At 46.8% G+C, this 15,701-nt stretch overlaps 1 protein-coding gene across 9 annotated transcripts in view; it reads right to left on the reverse strand.

Annotated features, from left to right (window-relative positions):
* The window catches only part of LOC126543058 (run domain Beclin-1-interacting and cysteine-rich domain-containing protein-like), a 454,654-nt gene that overhangs the window by 375,988 nt on the left and 62,965 nt on the right, over positions 1-15,701 (reverse strand). The gene's annotated exons all lie outside the window — the stretch shown is intronic.

Below are 15,701 nucleotides of genomic sequence, written 5' to 3' on the forward strand. Positions count from 1 at the left end.
CGTCATGCTACCTTGCCCAACTGCCATAGAACCTAATGGGGACACTCCCAAGTAAGCCACGGTGATTTTGATGTCATTGCTTTCACCACGTCGGGCTTGGCAATGGAAATTTCAGTCCAAGTAGCAAGGCATCACAAAGCAGAGTGCATAGAAGTGCTATCTAGGAGGCACTGGTTTAGTCCAGTGGTTAAGACACTTGGCTTCTGAGCTTGAAGTTCTAGGTTTGAAACTCACTACCACGAAGGTTTTTTCCTTTCAAATTTATTGGGTTTTCTTTATACATGATCTTGGATCGTAGCGCGAAGTGACACGGACAGAGACTAGAAGCAGACAGGACGAGCGCTGCAATTCAAGATCATGTTACCGTACCAACTCGCCCAACTTTCTATCCTTTTGCATTACATTTTTTTATACATTAATTTATTCATAGCGATCACCAAAACACAGTTATAATTCAGGCTAGAGCTTGCATGGACAATAAAATCACGGATAACACAGGCTTCCGAGAGCGAAAACGAGCATGACGTGGCGGCACGGCAATGCCTTCTTCCTTCACGCAACACCTGGCATGCTACCGCGGGAGCAGGTGTTTCTCTTCGCCTGTTCTGCTCCGTCGAGGTGCACTTGTGCTGTGGCATCGCAGTCAATGGGAATTTAGATGCCGTTTTTTGCTTGTCCAGATGACACACACTGGCTTTCTCGCTTGATGGGCCATTTGATGCTTGTGCGTCAAAAGAGTACTGATAATATTTCCAACCCATCACTTCTTTTGCTGAAGTACTGGAACCTCTAAACCCTAGAAAAAGCACTGGCAAGCCTCAAACTTCCCTAAATAATTTATTATAGTAACCTTTCTACAACCAGTTTCAGTTTAGTTTCCCAGAGGTTGACTGTGTTGTGACGTCACAATGGAGAAAGTACATAGTCGCACGGGAGTACGACATTGCGACATTTTGGCGCTAAGTCTGGGTCACTTGGAACAATTATATTCCGAGTGAGCCAGACTTCCGAGTGTAAAACCCCAGAACAATTATGTTCTGAGGTAATTATGAGCCAAAACCACGATTTCATTATGAATCACACTGTAGCGGAAGCTCCAGACCAATTTTAGCCATATGGGATCCTTTAACGTACAACCAATGCATGGTACTAAAGCATTCTTGCATTTCACCCTCACTGTAAAGCAGCCACCAGGACCAGGATCAAAACCACCATCTCAAGCTCAGCGATGCAATGAAACAGCCACTAAGCTACCGCGGCAGGTAGCATTAAAAAATTATGAATCACGTCAAGGCGACAGGTGCACAAAGCTATTTGTATCAAAGCACCAGAGTTCTTAGCACACCTTCAAGAAAAACAGGGCACACCATCAGTGAAGAAATGAAATGTTCAGTAAGAAAGCCTTTTGAAGATGACTCACTTTCATAGTGTATACCTGGGAGAAAAGACATCATGTGGATAAAAACAACTACTTTTGCTAAACTTGTGAGAAGGTCACAAGGAGTGGGAAAAAAAAGCTGCACTCTTAAATGTGTATTCTCTAAATTTGCAGGCCTGCGCCTGCCATACTGTGTTGGCCGGAGAAAGTGGCAACCACATAGTCTGCATGTGCATGGCACATGAGAACTTCACGCTCATGCTCAATGCTACAGGCTTCAAGCAAATGACAGAATTTATGTGCACAATCATATGCCAAATCAATAACAAAGACTGCATGTCTGCCCAAGCAGCAATGCCCTTCAGAGGATGTTGGAGCGCACACCATCACTACCTCCATATTCAGCATTAAGTAAGTGGTGTCCACTGCAGACTATAGTCTTAAGCTCCGCATTCATTTTATGAGCTTTTAGACATGCTACAAGAACTCAAGTTGTGCCACTTCGTGAGCAAGCAGCAATCAAAGTACTGTACTGTATTTAAGAGAGCTCAAAATGAAGTGACAAGTTGATTCTCCAATTGGATTTCACAGAGAATTATAGCTTTCTCACTCAAGATGCTGCCCAATGATATCACTGGGTAAATATCGGTATGGGGCAACAGAAATGGGGTTTACTATTTTAATAAGCTTCAAGGTGAGCCTCAAAAGGAATGTGGGCAAACATTCTTCTCTTCTTTCTCGTTCAATCTAACCACACTGCTGCTGGTGTGGACGCATTTACTGTAATATTTCTCCTCTCCCAGACAAAGCCCGCTGGGAGAGTCCCTTAAGTTCTCTGATTGAAGGGCTTCAGATGAGGGACATGAGCCACGTCAGTTTTGGCAGAGTGCTGTCCAGCTGCAATGGATGCACTAGTCAATACTCTACATCACTGAGATGGTCAACAACAACATTCATATGAGTCAGAGTACCTGGCAAGAAGCAGACTAGATCCACTGAAGAATAGGTGGCATCCCGATGGTGCCTGTCGTATCGTGCTTTTTAATGGTCTTGAGAAGCCAGAGTATGCACGCGAGCCAAGCGTCAAGCTTCTTCAGCGAGACACAGAGTCTCGGCGATGGAGGGATTGTCACGAGTAATGAAATCAAATATAGCATCCAGTGTCTGAAGCAGAAAATGGGTGTCAAGGAGGAAAAACAGGCTAGAGCCAGTAGTTTTGTGCTTTGCAGTATTGAAGGCGTATGAAATAAAGGGCAAAATGTCATTGCAGTTTTTATACCCCAACGTGATGTGTACATGAACAATATGTACGCCAGCATGCAGTAGGTACACTCAGTCAGCCTATTTGTTTGCGGGTGATACTGTGTCGAGTGGCAAAAACTTGAGGTGCACAAACAAAGAAGCTCTTCTGCAACATCTGCAGTAAACTGAAAGCCGCAGAAGCTGATTATAGCTCAAGGAGGGCTGTGACCGAGAATGACTGAGTCCAGCAGGAAGAGGGAAACTTGGCTGGTGGTGGCAGATGGTCAAGCGGCCGTCTTGCAGTGCCGGTCAGATGTCAGCACAGACGATCCAATGAACGGTTCCATAAGCATGAAAAGGGACCCATGACATCAATCTAACTTACTCAAAAGGAGAGTCAAGAGGTGTCAGTGGTTGTCATTGGTCAGTGGTTGTCAGTGGTTGTCAGCTGGCATTGAAGTTAGATGCTTGTGGGACTGACACTGAGTGAAACTAGCCACCTACGATACAGTCAACCCCCACATTCAGGGCCAGTAAAACCGTTCTTGAGCACAACAGAGTATACACGCTACTCCTAGATGTCTAGAGGTAGGATCGTCATGCATGGCCAGCAGAATAGTGGAGCGTAGCTTCTTCAGAACTATGAGAAGGAAGTAGGCACCAGTCGTAAAGCTCCTCTTGTAGAGGAGCCCATAACGAACACAAAACGTCTGGATGTTTTGGGGTAATGAGCGGAATTGAAAAGTGGCTCTAAGCAGAGGTCCTCTCCCTGCTCCTTCTTAAAGGTCTGCTCGTCAGGAAATGCTGGTGCCAAAGAAGCAATGCAGTTGTTATCCACATCACAAACGGGCGTGTTTAGCGGCATTCACGAAAGGCAGTCTGCGTCAGCGTGTCTGCTACCACTCTTGTATGAAGATCGCGCCGATCTTCCCCCGCGTCGTCGCGTCGAGAGCCGGCATAGACACGGGAGAGGCGCACTACGCCCTCTCCCGATTCTCCCTCGCTCTCGCGACGCGCGCGCACCCTTCCTCCCCGATTCGCGGGCAGGTAGCTGACGGGCGAGGAGGACATTCCCCTTGCCCAGGTAAGAAGGTACAAAACAGCGCGACCGGGGGAGACCCTCTCTCTCTGACGCCGGACCCCTAACCTGCCGGACTGGAGTACCTGCCGCAACCCGTGAGTGACCTCGTTGGCCTGATTATCTCAGGCAACGAGGCCAGCCTATTTATTACTATTACAGAGAGGACGTCACTCTGCCAGTTCTTTATTGCCGGTAGCAATAAACATTCTTACAGTTGACGCCGCTGGTTGCCTTATTCGTTCAAACCCGACGTAGCCGCGGTTCCCGCGCTACGGGTTGGGGAGTAACACAAAGCGACTGCGTGGGGCTAGATCCAGAGCTCGCCTTCAGCCCTAGCCGCACGCAGAGTGGAACCCCCACAAGATGTAGGGCCCAGCATGTGAGATGACCAGAGGGATCATGAGGGCTGATGAGCACAATGAATGATGATCCGTGACAATTGGGAATGGACAGCTATACGCATATAAGCGGACACGCTGCACAGCAAAAATGACTGCTGGCATTCTTGTTCAGTCATGAGGTAATTGTGTTTGAGCTTCCAGCAGAACTTTTTGTTGGGCTAGTTGGTGCATGTTACTGAAGTACTAAAGCGCCAAACAGACGACACAAGAAGAGACATGGATAAGCGCTCGTCCGTGTGTCTTCTTGTGTCGTCTGTTTGGCGCTTTAGTACTTCAGTAACTGTTTGAGCTTACTTGGGCTGGGTCAAAACACCAAAGGACAGGGCCCTTTGTCAGCAATGTGCAAGAAACATTATATGCTTTCATAGTATACTATTGCTCTGAACAGACCAGCACTTCTTGTGAAAAACTGCTTGTGGTTTCAGACTATCTCAAGCATATATACTAGTACAACTGCAGTGGCTGCTTTTCAAGCTGAAGCCTTCAAAGTCCTGAAACATGAACTTCCTGCTGTGAGAAAAATTCACTATTTTTCACATGGTGCATCATCACAATACAAGAACAAATATTTTGTCAATTCGTGCCATCAAGAAAAAGACTTTAGTTGTCAAGGGGAACTACTTGCAATGTCCAATGGCAAGAGCCCTTGCAAGAGGGTTGGTGGCACTGTGAAACAGTTGGCAGCCAGGGCCAGTCTTCACAGACCTAACCAGGGACGAGTACTTGCACCCTATCAGCTTTTTATGTGGGCAGAAGAAAATGTCACAGGTATACCTGTGCCATGAATGCCACAGAGAAGTGATAACAAAGAGATAGAAGTGAGAAGAAAAAACTTTGCCAGAGCCCATCTCAAGATGTCTGTCAATGGTAATGCATAAAGCATTGAAGCAATACAGCGACACAACGTACTGCCACCATCAAAACCAGCTATGTATGAGGCATGTACTGCAGCAGAACTCCTCTCTCGGGCTTCCCTATAACACTTGGCACCGTCAAACAGCACTGTGGTGTATCGTGCAAGGCTCGCCTGCCATGCAAGTGCATGCGCCACTACCACCATGCGAACGAGCTACAGATAAAGACTACACATGCTTATCATGCAGGGTACTATACATACCCACCTCATCTTGTTAATAAACATTCTTTGTTGCTGACTTCCCATCGTCTCGCATATGATACATGGTGTCAGAAGTGGTCGCGTCGCTTCACGATGCATACATGTAATCGACCCCAGACAGCAAGCAGCAACTGATGAATACGAAGCAAGGTTCAGGCAGGACAGATCAATTGCTCGCCAAGGATGGGACTACTTAAGGCACCTGACCCCTTGCTGCTATCCGGAAACATCGCAAAGAATTGGGAACGATTCAAACAGAAGTTTGAGCTGTTCTTAGAGGCAACAGCAGCAGCGAAGGAACCGAGGACTCCAGTCGTAAAGACCGCACTTCTGCTGAGCTTTGCAGGAGATTACGTGCTCGAGGTATTCAATAATTTTTCTTTTTTCACGGATGAAAGCAAGCAACATTATGAGACCATAGCAAAGAAGTTCGCTGAATACTGCCAAGAGCAGCAGAATGAAGTTTTTGAGAGATACTTGTTCTGCTCGAGAACACAAGCAGAAGGCGAACCTTTCGAGCATTTCGTGCGTGACCTTACAAGACAGGCATGCAGCTGTAACTTCGAGCCCTTGACTGAATCCTTAGTCCACAACCAGATTGTCTTCGGTACAATGCCAAGCTGCGCAAAAAGATGCTCAAAGAAAAGGACCTCATGCTCCTGAAAGCTGTACAGACATGCTGTGCAGCAGAAGTATCTGCCCTACAGAATGAAACGTGTTCACAAGCAGACAGCTAAGTTGCGGTGGTAAAAAAATCCCGAAAGTACAGTTGCACCAAATGCAATCGGTCTCATGCACACGCAAAGTGCCCGGCATTTTGAAAGACGTGCTTTGTGTGTAAACGAAAGAATCATTTTGCTCTGTGCTGCCATAAACAAGTAGATGAGGTACACGAAGATTGTGATGATTCAGCATTCTCGATATAAAAATCTGCAACGTCAGCAGCAGAGAAGACTGGACGGTTAAGGCAGAAGTTGCGGGTGAAATGGTAGCGCTCCAAGTTGACACAGGTTCCCAAGCCAATTTGTTGCCCTACCCTATCTACAGAAAATTCAAGGGATACCTGAGGCTACAGCTAAGTAGTTCAGTCCATCGATCATATGGTGGTGGTGTCATCAAGCACATCTACACAGCGACTCTGCAAGTTGCTGTGAATCACCGGTCCAGCAGCGTTTCTTTTTTCATTGTAAAGGAGAGTAACCCGGCAATCCTCGGACTAATCGCAAGCGAAATGCTGGGACTGGTATCACGCACAGTGGACGCTGTCAGCAAAGTCGGCACCGCTGACATCCTGAAGAAATTTCCAGATTTATTTCGGGGAACCGGCTGCTTGCAACAAGAGTACTACATGGTCTTGCACAAGGATGCAACACCAGTAGTAATGCCAGTACGACGGGTACCACTGGCACTGAGAGAACCACTCTGGGATGAGCTAGATTGGATGGGAAGCAGCGGCATCATCGAGGAGGTCTACAGACAGATTGGGTGCGTCCTCTAGTCATCGTCAGAAAAAATCTATGAAAGCTGCGCATGTGCCTGGATCCCCGAAACATCAATGACTGTCTAAAGCGAGAGCATTATCAAATGCCAAAACGAGAAGACGTGGAGGCACAGTCAGCAGGGGCTAAATACTTCTCGCACCTTGATGCAAACTCCGGCTTCCACCAAATCCCTCTAGACAATGCAATGTCAAATATCTGCACGTTCGGCACACCATTTGGGTGTTACCGCTTCTTAAGGCTCCCGTTCGGAATAGCTTCAGCACCAGAAGTATTCCAGAAGAAAATGAGTGAAATCTTTAGCCGACCCAGTGGAGTGCATGTGCACATAGATGATATTTTAATCTGGGAAGCTACTGATATTGAGCTTGATGTGCACCTCCACCATGCTTTGCAGTTGGCCACAAAAGCTGGATTGACGTTCCATGCTGATAAATGCAAGTTCAGGCAGACTGAAATTGATTTCTTGGGTGACGTCATATCTCAAGACGGCATAAAGCCAAACCCTTCACTGAGCACATTACTGGGCGAAATGCCTCAACCGGCAGACAAGGCCGGAGTGCACCGGATGCTAAGAGTGGCAAATTACTTCGGCAAGTTCATACCTCAGCTGTCTGATAAAATTAACATTCTACGCAGTCTTTTAAGGAAAGGCACTATTTCTGAATGGACTCAGCAGCACGAATGAGCAGTTATTTGCGAGCATTTAAGCAAACCACCGTTGCTTGCTATCTTTGGCCCGTCCAGAGAAACAAAAACCTCTGCAGATGCCTCAAAATGCGGGCTAGGAGCTGTGCTTTTGCTGCGTTACAGCAACGACTGGTGGCCAGTTGCCTACGCATCTCATGATATGACTGCTGCAGAACAAAGATATTCCCAGATAGAGAAAGAAGCAATGGGCATTACATTTAGCTGCGAAAAATTTCACCAGTTGGTATATGGTTGCAAGATTCTTATTGAGACCGACCACCGCCTGTTAATCGCTATTGCTTCAGAAGCGATTGGTAACATGCCGCCACGACTTCAACATCTTTTTCTGCGCTTGTTTACATATGACTATGACCTTCATTTTGTACTAGGCAAGAAGCTGCTCCTAGCTGACATGATGTCAAGATCGTCCCCACTGCAGCTGGGGATACCACTGGATCCAGCGAGGACATAGATGTCCACGCAACAAGCACCGTCTCGGATTTGGTAGGCAAAAAAGACAATGGATTGCCTAGCGAAAGAAACCGCAGCCGATCCAGAGTTGAAAGCTGTTATCAACTACCTAAACGGCAAGGGAAGACTTGAAGGCAATTTGAAACCATTCGCATCCGAGTTAACTCTTGTCGAAGGCATTTTGTTTAAAGGATGCAAGGTAGTAATTCCAAAGTAATTGAGGACAGAAATGCTCGAACGCATTCATTAAGTGCACTTGGGTGTAAACAAGTCCAAGGCAAAAGCTCGACATTTGGTTTTCTGGCCAGGACTTAACACTGACATCAAAAGGATGATACAAAGCTGTGCAGCTTGCCGCAAGTATGCTTACACGTAGCAAAGTGAACCTCTAGTATTAAGGTCTCCACCATTGTATGCATGGTACAGAGTGAGAGTCAACATTTTCCAGCAGGGTGGAAGTTCATAACTATGCTTGTTTGACGCCTTGTCCAATTTTCCAGAAGTCGAAAAACTGATATAGTATCTCAGTAGAAGTTTGTAGCGACAATGGTCCTCAGTTTTCGTCTCATGAATTTGCCCTTTTTGCTTTTAGATACGACTTCCATCATGTGACTTCAAGCCCATGTTTCCCCCAGTTCAACGGCCTCACCGAGGAAGGCGTTCAAATTGTAAAATGAATTATGAAAATGACTATGGAAACGAAACAGGACTTTTGGCTTGGGCTACTAAGCTACCCTTCATGCCCTCTTGAAGACGGTCGCTTACCGAGTGAACTCCTACAGGGAAGACGCCTATGCACAAGACTTCCGGACTTCAGCCAACACTCAAGTATTCATGTGACTAAACACAAGCAGCCCGAAGTTCGAGGCCAATGCCTACCAGCATTCAAGAAAGGCGATGTCGTAAGGATCAAGGACAAGTCCTGGACCCGCAAGGCACTGCTGCTAGGGCCAGCCGTACCAAGGTCGTATGAGGTAACTACGGAAGATAGCAGAAGGTTACAACGCAACCGGCGACACCTGCTGAGGACGTGCGAGAAGTATCGTAAAGAACCATCAGAAAGTGAGCTCTTACCGAGTGACGATAGTGATGATGCCACCGAGCCAGAATTCCCCCGTGTGTACACAATGAAGAAAATAAAAATCCCACACCAGCTTTGGAGCAGAGTGCGCAGGCTGAGAGCCAGGACCCCCAGAGCCAGGGTGGTTCTCAGGATTCCATTCCTCATCCAGTCCTACGCAGATCAGTGTGGCAGACACGACCTTCTGATCGATTACGTTAAGATAGTAACTTTAATCAAGTACCTTAAACTGTTATGTGTCCGTAGGGAGATGTATCGTGCAAGGTTCATCTGCCATGCGAGCGCACGCGCCACCACCATGCAAACAAGCTACAGATAAAGACTACACGTGCTTATCATGCAGGGTACTATATATACCCACCTCGTCTTGTTAATAAAGGTTTTTTTGTTGCTGACTTCCCATCATCTCACATGTGATACACGTGGCAAGGCCTGCGCATGCCCTTCGAAATGCATAATGTATCAGAGCATATGAACGCTGAGAAACACGTCATGCGGCAGCCAGGCTCCTCTCTCACGCATTTGACATGCTGTGCCATCTAGTGGCAATGCCGAGAAGTCCATGTGTAGCCTAACAGTGGCCCATACCCAGTGCATTTGTGGCGCACCTTGCTAAAGCATCGAGCTTCTGTCCTTGAGGAACTAGAGTGGTGTGTGCTCAATTCTGCCCAGCACGGGACAAATTTTAAAGGATTCCGATGATACATTTGGCTGATCAAAATCGCTCATCATGAAATTGGCTGGTTGGAATTCAGCCAGGCTCCACTTCCATGCTTCCCACTGCACACACTGCGAAATCTAGTGGCACTTTCAGGTTCGTGCTTGGCGCGAATTCGATTCCTCCGAGCAACACAGTAATTTAAAGGATCCTTATTGTCCTTGTAGAGTTGCACACTCCCAGTGGCACAAATATAGTCACTCAAGTTGGTGTCAAAGACGTTCAGTGAAGAGTGGCATACACCTACTGGCACACACTTAATGACTCGAGTTGATATCAAAGAGGTTCATTGAAGAGCAGCACAGATTGACTGGCATATACCCAGTGCCCCAAGTCGGTGTCAAAGTGATTATTTGAAGTGCGGTACATATCCAGTGCCACATACCCAGTCCTGCATCCCCAGTGACCTAAGTCAGAGTCAAAGAGGCTCAATGAAGAACGGCACACAGGTACATAGTGCCACATTCCCCGTGACTCAAGGCTGGTTCGACGGTTGGTTTCAAACCCTATTTGCTCAGCACAGCAGCCCATGTGCTACCCATTCCCCATTCAACGAAGGTAGGTACGTAGGAAGGTTGAGCGGGCTCAGCTAAAATATAATTTGTGGACATGAAACACCAGCATCCATCTGGTTTTTTTCTCTCACAAATTGGTGACCCCAGGCTTTGCGTCATCGCTCTCAGCTCTGGGTGCCTCAGCCACTTCGCTAGGCCTACCGCTAAAAGGAGCTCAAGCCCCGCTGTCTTCGCAGATTGCCTTCTATGCAGTCAGCCATGGCCTCGGATTCTCTCAATCAAGTACTGCCGTCAGCATCACTATCCCGCAATCCTGAGGTCTCCACTCTCAAGCTCCCGGAGTGCTGGTCGTCGGACTCAGAACTTCGGTTCATTACCATCATCGAATTGTTGTTCCATCGTCACCGCCTCAGTTTGCAGTTGACCATGTTTCACCAGGTCGTTGGAGCAGGTCCACCTACTACTGCTGCGATTATTTGTGATGTTCTGCGCTCCCCACTCATTGACCGCCCCATAACCACCTTAAGATGACGCTTAACCAGTGCACCACTGAAATGGAGCAACACCAATTACAACAACTTCTTACATTGGAGGAGCTTGGCAACCACAAACCTACAGACTAACTGCGTTGCATGCAAGCCTTGGCTGAGGACCTGGCTCCTTCAACTGACAGCGCACTTGGTCAGGATCATGCGCACCAAAAGTGCGCATGATCCTGACCGCATCTTCATTCTTGACATTGGAATTACTGGCCCAGTTGGCCGACAAGATTATGGATGTCAGTTTTCCCTCTGTGGCCACAGTTCATCGCCCTCCTGACCCTCTGCCCCACAGCGCAGCCGCTGATGACAGCTATGCACGTCTCCTCGAAGCTAACGAGAAGGTCACACAACAAGTACCTCAACTGACAGCTGAGGTCACTGCCATCCGAACACGCTGGCTGCGTTCTTCATGGCTGTCGCGTAAACCAGTGCCACCAGCCCTGCTCCTACGCAAGAAATGGTTGGGCCGAACACTGAAGGCGACTACTGTTCCCAGCCCCAGATCCAGTTGCCTTTCCCACATCACCAGTCGTGTCACCAAAGCCCGCTATCTCACCGACACTGGCACCGTGATTTGCGTCCTTCCTCCTACGTTGGCTGAGCACCGCCATCCTCCCGACTTGCCTCCTCTCACCGTGGTCAATGAATCGACCATCTGGACTGTGGGATCGCACACGCATCCCTATATCTCTGGAGTGGCCATGCGGTTATCATGCGATAATCATATGCTCGCTCGCAGAGGGTAGCGGGGAGAGGGCACATTGGCTGCTCTCGCTGCTCTTCAGGCCTGGCCGCGACACCGCAGCCAAGGCACTCCGTTCCCTCCTTTCCCTTTCTTGGAACCGGGGAGACTCCCTCTCCGCCGCTCGGGGAAGAGCGCTATTCTCCCGATGCATCTTGGTCTTTTGGCTGAGGAGCTTGTGACTGGCCGCATCTCAATTCAGCCGTTGAGACCTCTGCACGCTGTCCCCCTGCAGCACTCGGCCTTCGTGAGCGACTGACCGCCCCAGTGCCCGAGTGAGGATCTACTCTGGGTGAACGGAACCCTTATCAGCCTCTTTTGTGGTTTCCAACATTGTGCGGTTTCTTTCACCTCAGAAGTGTGGAACGCTCCGCCGCTGTGATTTTGTTTTGTATTTGTGTTTGCTGTTGCTGTACTGTTGGTACTTGTATCTTAAGGTGAATAAACACCTTAAGCCAAGACTCACCCTGTCCCCCTGGCCTGAACCCGCCGTGAGCACAACTCACTGTGAACCGCGGATTATGGGTCACAGCTCTGACTGTTAGGGCTGCTGCGAAAGTGCTAGCGAGCGACCGCCGCTCCGCCGGCGCTGTGTCATCCAGAGAAGGGTCAGGTGCGCATGCGCAAACTTGAGTAATACCCCTATAGGACTTACGGACAAAAGTTGGCGACTCTTGACATCGGCCTCAGATGACTTCTCAAAAATAATTTTCAAGTACATTGATACTATATGAGAGCAAGACGTCAAGATAAAATTGGGAAAACAGTCAGGGCCCACAGCTTTTGCACAATTTAAATCACGAAGCAGTAATTCAATGCCCCAAGCTTCGATCACTATTTTAGGCATGGGTGCGGATTCGTGTTTCAACAATTTCAGATCTTTCCGAGGATCTGTCGGGGCAGAGAACACTGATGTAAAATAAAAATTGAACAACTTGGCCTTTTCTGTGGCGTCGCAAATTGTAACATCGCCATCGGTCAAAGCGGGGATAGAAATGTTGTCTCTTTTATTTCGTTTTATATGTTTCCAAAGTTCCTTCGGACTCTGCTTTATTTTACTTTCTATTGTTTTAAAGTAGGCCGATTTTGTTTGGACGTAGCATTGTTCACTTCCCGCGTTGCCAGTTTTAGTTTACATAAGTTCTCTTTAGAAGGGTATCGTTTGAATGAATGGTAAATTCTTTGCCTACGCTTCACTAAAACATCCAGTTCTTTAGTGTACCATGGCTTACTTTGATTACACATTCTAGTCAATACCCATGACGGAACAAACCGGTTGCGCAGTACAAATATTTTTAAAAAAAATATAATCCATAGGTTTTCCACAGAATACTCATCCGCAAGTGTTTCGAACACAACGAAATACGCTCCCAGTGAAGTATTGACTGCTTGGATATCAGCCTTGGCGTAATTGGGCATGCACCAACTTTTCTCATTGTAAACGCTTACATGAGAAGAGACTGTGTAAACTTGCATGCTTATCACTCGACCCTCTTATCTTATCCTGGATTCGCTGCTTTTTAACCACTCACAGTTCACCGTCATCACCAGTCATGTGTCTGAAACAACTGAAGTTATCTCTGGAGTTCCCCAGGGTTCCGTTCTTGCTCTGCTTCTCTTCCTAATTTTCATCAATGACCTGCCATCTGGGATTTCGTCATCCGTCCGTCTTTTTGCGGACAATTGCATCATTTATCGCCGCATCTCCGATAATACCGACCAGGAATCATTACAAGACGACCTAAACAAAATCCACAAATGGTGTTCTGACTGGCTTATGCAGCTTAATATTTCAAAATGTAAATGCATGCACATTTCACGTAAACTTTCCACTACCCTTTTCCCGTACTCGCTGAACTCCACGGCGCTATCAGTAACAAACTCATACAGGTACCTAGGAGTCGAAATATCTAACAAGCTAACTTGGGTGGACAATATCACGAAACTCTGTGCTAACACTTCCAGAACATTTGGTTTCATCCGAAGATCGCTGGCTATGTCCCCTCCATCAATCAGGCAACTAGCATACGAGACATACGACCACTCTAAAATTGAGTATGCCTCAGCCATATGGAACCCTCAACAGGTTTACTTGATTCAGTCGCTCGAAGCCATTCAGAACCGGGCAGCCCGCTTCACAACTTCCCAGTACTCACCTTGGCACAGCGTTACTGACATGAAATTGTCTCTCGGACTTGAACCCTTAGCACTCCGCCGGAAACTTGCAATGCTCTGTTTTTTTCATAAATTATAGTTAAACTTTCCTGCACTGCGCGAGAACTTATTACATGCTCCGTTACGCTCATCTCACCGTTTGTTTAAATCCCTTAGCATACAGCATTTGCATGGTTCTTCCAACGCCTTCAACAAATCCTTCCTCCCCATTGCCATAGAAGAATGGAACAATCTTCCTGAAGCCGTGGTTTCAGAGTCAACTCCCTCCAATGACTGTCCGATGCAGATGACTGTCCTGTTTATTCTTGTTGTTTTGATCCTTGACAGCAGCTATATATTACTATGTCAAGAAATAAAACACTCAGTTGTTAGTGCGCCTACGTGCTTGTCTCGTGTCTCCTTTCTTCGTGTGTTGTTTTATTCGGCGCCGTCTTTGTAATAATGGCAGTAAACACTGACAAATGTAAATTAGTAACTTTCAGCCGAAAACTATCAAACTCCACGTTCACGCACTCGCTTAACAATCACCCAGTCTCAGCGGCATCTTTATACAAATACCTTGGTATCCACTTTACTCCTAACCTTTCCTGGACGACACACACAAATAAAATTGTAGCTACGGCTTCACGTACTCTCGCATACTTAAAATGTAATCTTCATGGTGCACCACCCGAGACCCGAAAACTAGCTTGCTTACTTAACGTTGTGGGCGAACTGACGTTCGCCCACAACTTGAATTTGCATTGCCTTTCTGGTCACTCTACCAAGCATACTTAGCACACTCCCTCGAATCCGTTCAAAACCGTGCTGCATACTTCATCGCTCACGATTATAGCAGACATTAAAATTATGGAGTTTTACGTGCCAAAACCACTTTCTGATTATGAGGCATGCCATAGTGGGAGGATCGAAATGCTGCCGTCATGGCCGGGATTCGACCCCGCGACCTCGTGCCTAGCAGTCCAACGCCATTATAGCAGACATTCTAGAGTGACTAACATCAAGATGACACTATCTTTAGAATCACGTTGAACGGTTGCACTGCTTTGTTTATTTCATAAAATGGTGTTTGGCCTCACTCTAAGAGTCCCTGGCGAATTCTTCCGACGACTCGCCCATTGTAGTTACTGACGTTTCCTACTACGCGTACCAGAAACCCAAGATGGCAGGAAAATGGTTACATAGGTAGTCCCTTGAAAGTGCATGAAATTCCCAAAGAATGCTAATTGCATTTAAAAAGTAGAACTCTCAGCAAGGCTGGAGACTACAATTTTCCTCAAAGATACTATCAGTGCACCTTTCACCATTTCGTGGCATCATCGCTGATGACTTTCAATGCTGGACTCATCTACTACTCAGCCACACAGACATTTCAAGTGTCAAAACCCATATGTTGGCAACGGCAGTAAAGAAATGTGAGAACATAAAACAGAATGCAGCCTTGCCACCCATTGCATTTTCCCTCTGCACTGGAGGCATGACTTATGGCTCGATGCCCAATGACAAAGCGGATCTCAACAGAAATTTTTTCTTTCCTAAAACAGCAAGTACTATGATTAAACTTTCATAAATAAATCCTTTTTATACACCCTTCCAAATGAAGCACGCATATTTACTTGGACTGCATCAGCAAATATGCCTAAACATGAGGCATTTCACACATTTTCCAATTTCAAGCCCTCTACCGCTTCAAAACTAGTCGCCCATCAACTTCAATACATTTTTGACATACTTGTCACCAACTGTCCAACCAAATGATGCAGTAGTATTATTGGCTCTGTAGAACTTGTACACTTTTGTAAAAAAATTCACAAACAATTCAGGATCGTCGTAGTGTTTCACCACAAAGCATCTCGTGAGGCAAAGTAGCTGCCGCCAATGAGCTGGAATAAGAAAGTGAAATTTTTTTACTACCAACTAGCAGATCTTGAAGGCATTCTGCGTAGTATTGTATTCTTTCCCATTATTTTCCCTCCAACATAGGTTTTGGCCACCACTGCAATATTCAAATCGCTGTAAGAGACAGAAACAATTTTTGTAAGACTGTCT

This window comes from Dermacentor andersoni, chromosome 2 (assembly GCF_023375885.2).
Source record: "Dermacentor andersoni chromosome 2, qqDerAnde1_hic_scaffold, whole genome shotgun sequence".
Classification (NCBI taxonomy): domain Eukaryota; kingdom Metazoa; phylum Arthropoda; class Arachnida; order Ixodida; family Ixodidae; genus Dermacentor; species Dermacentor andersoni.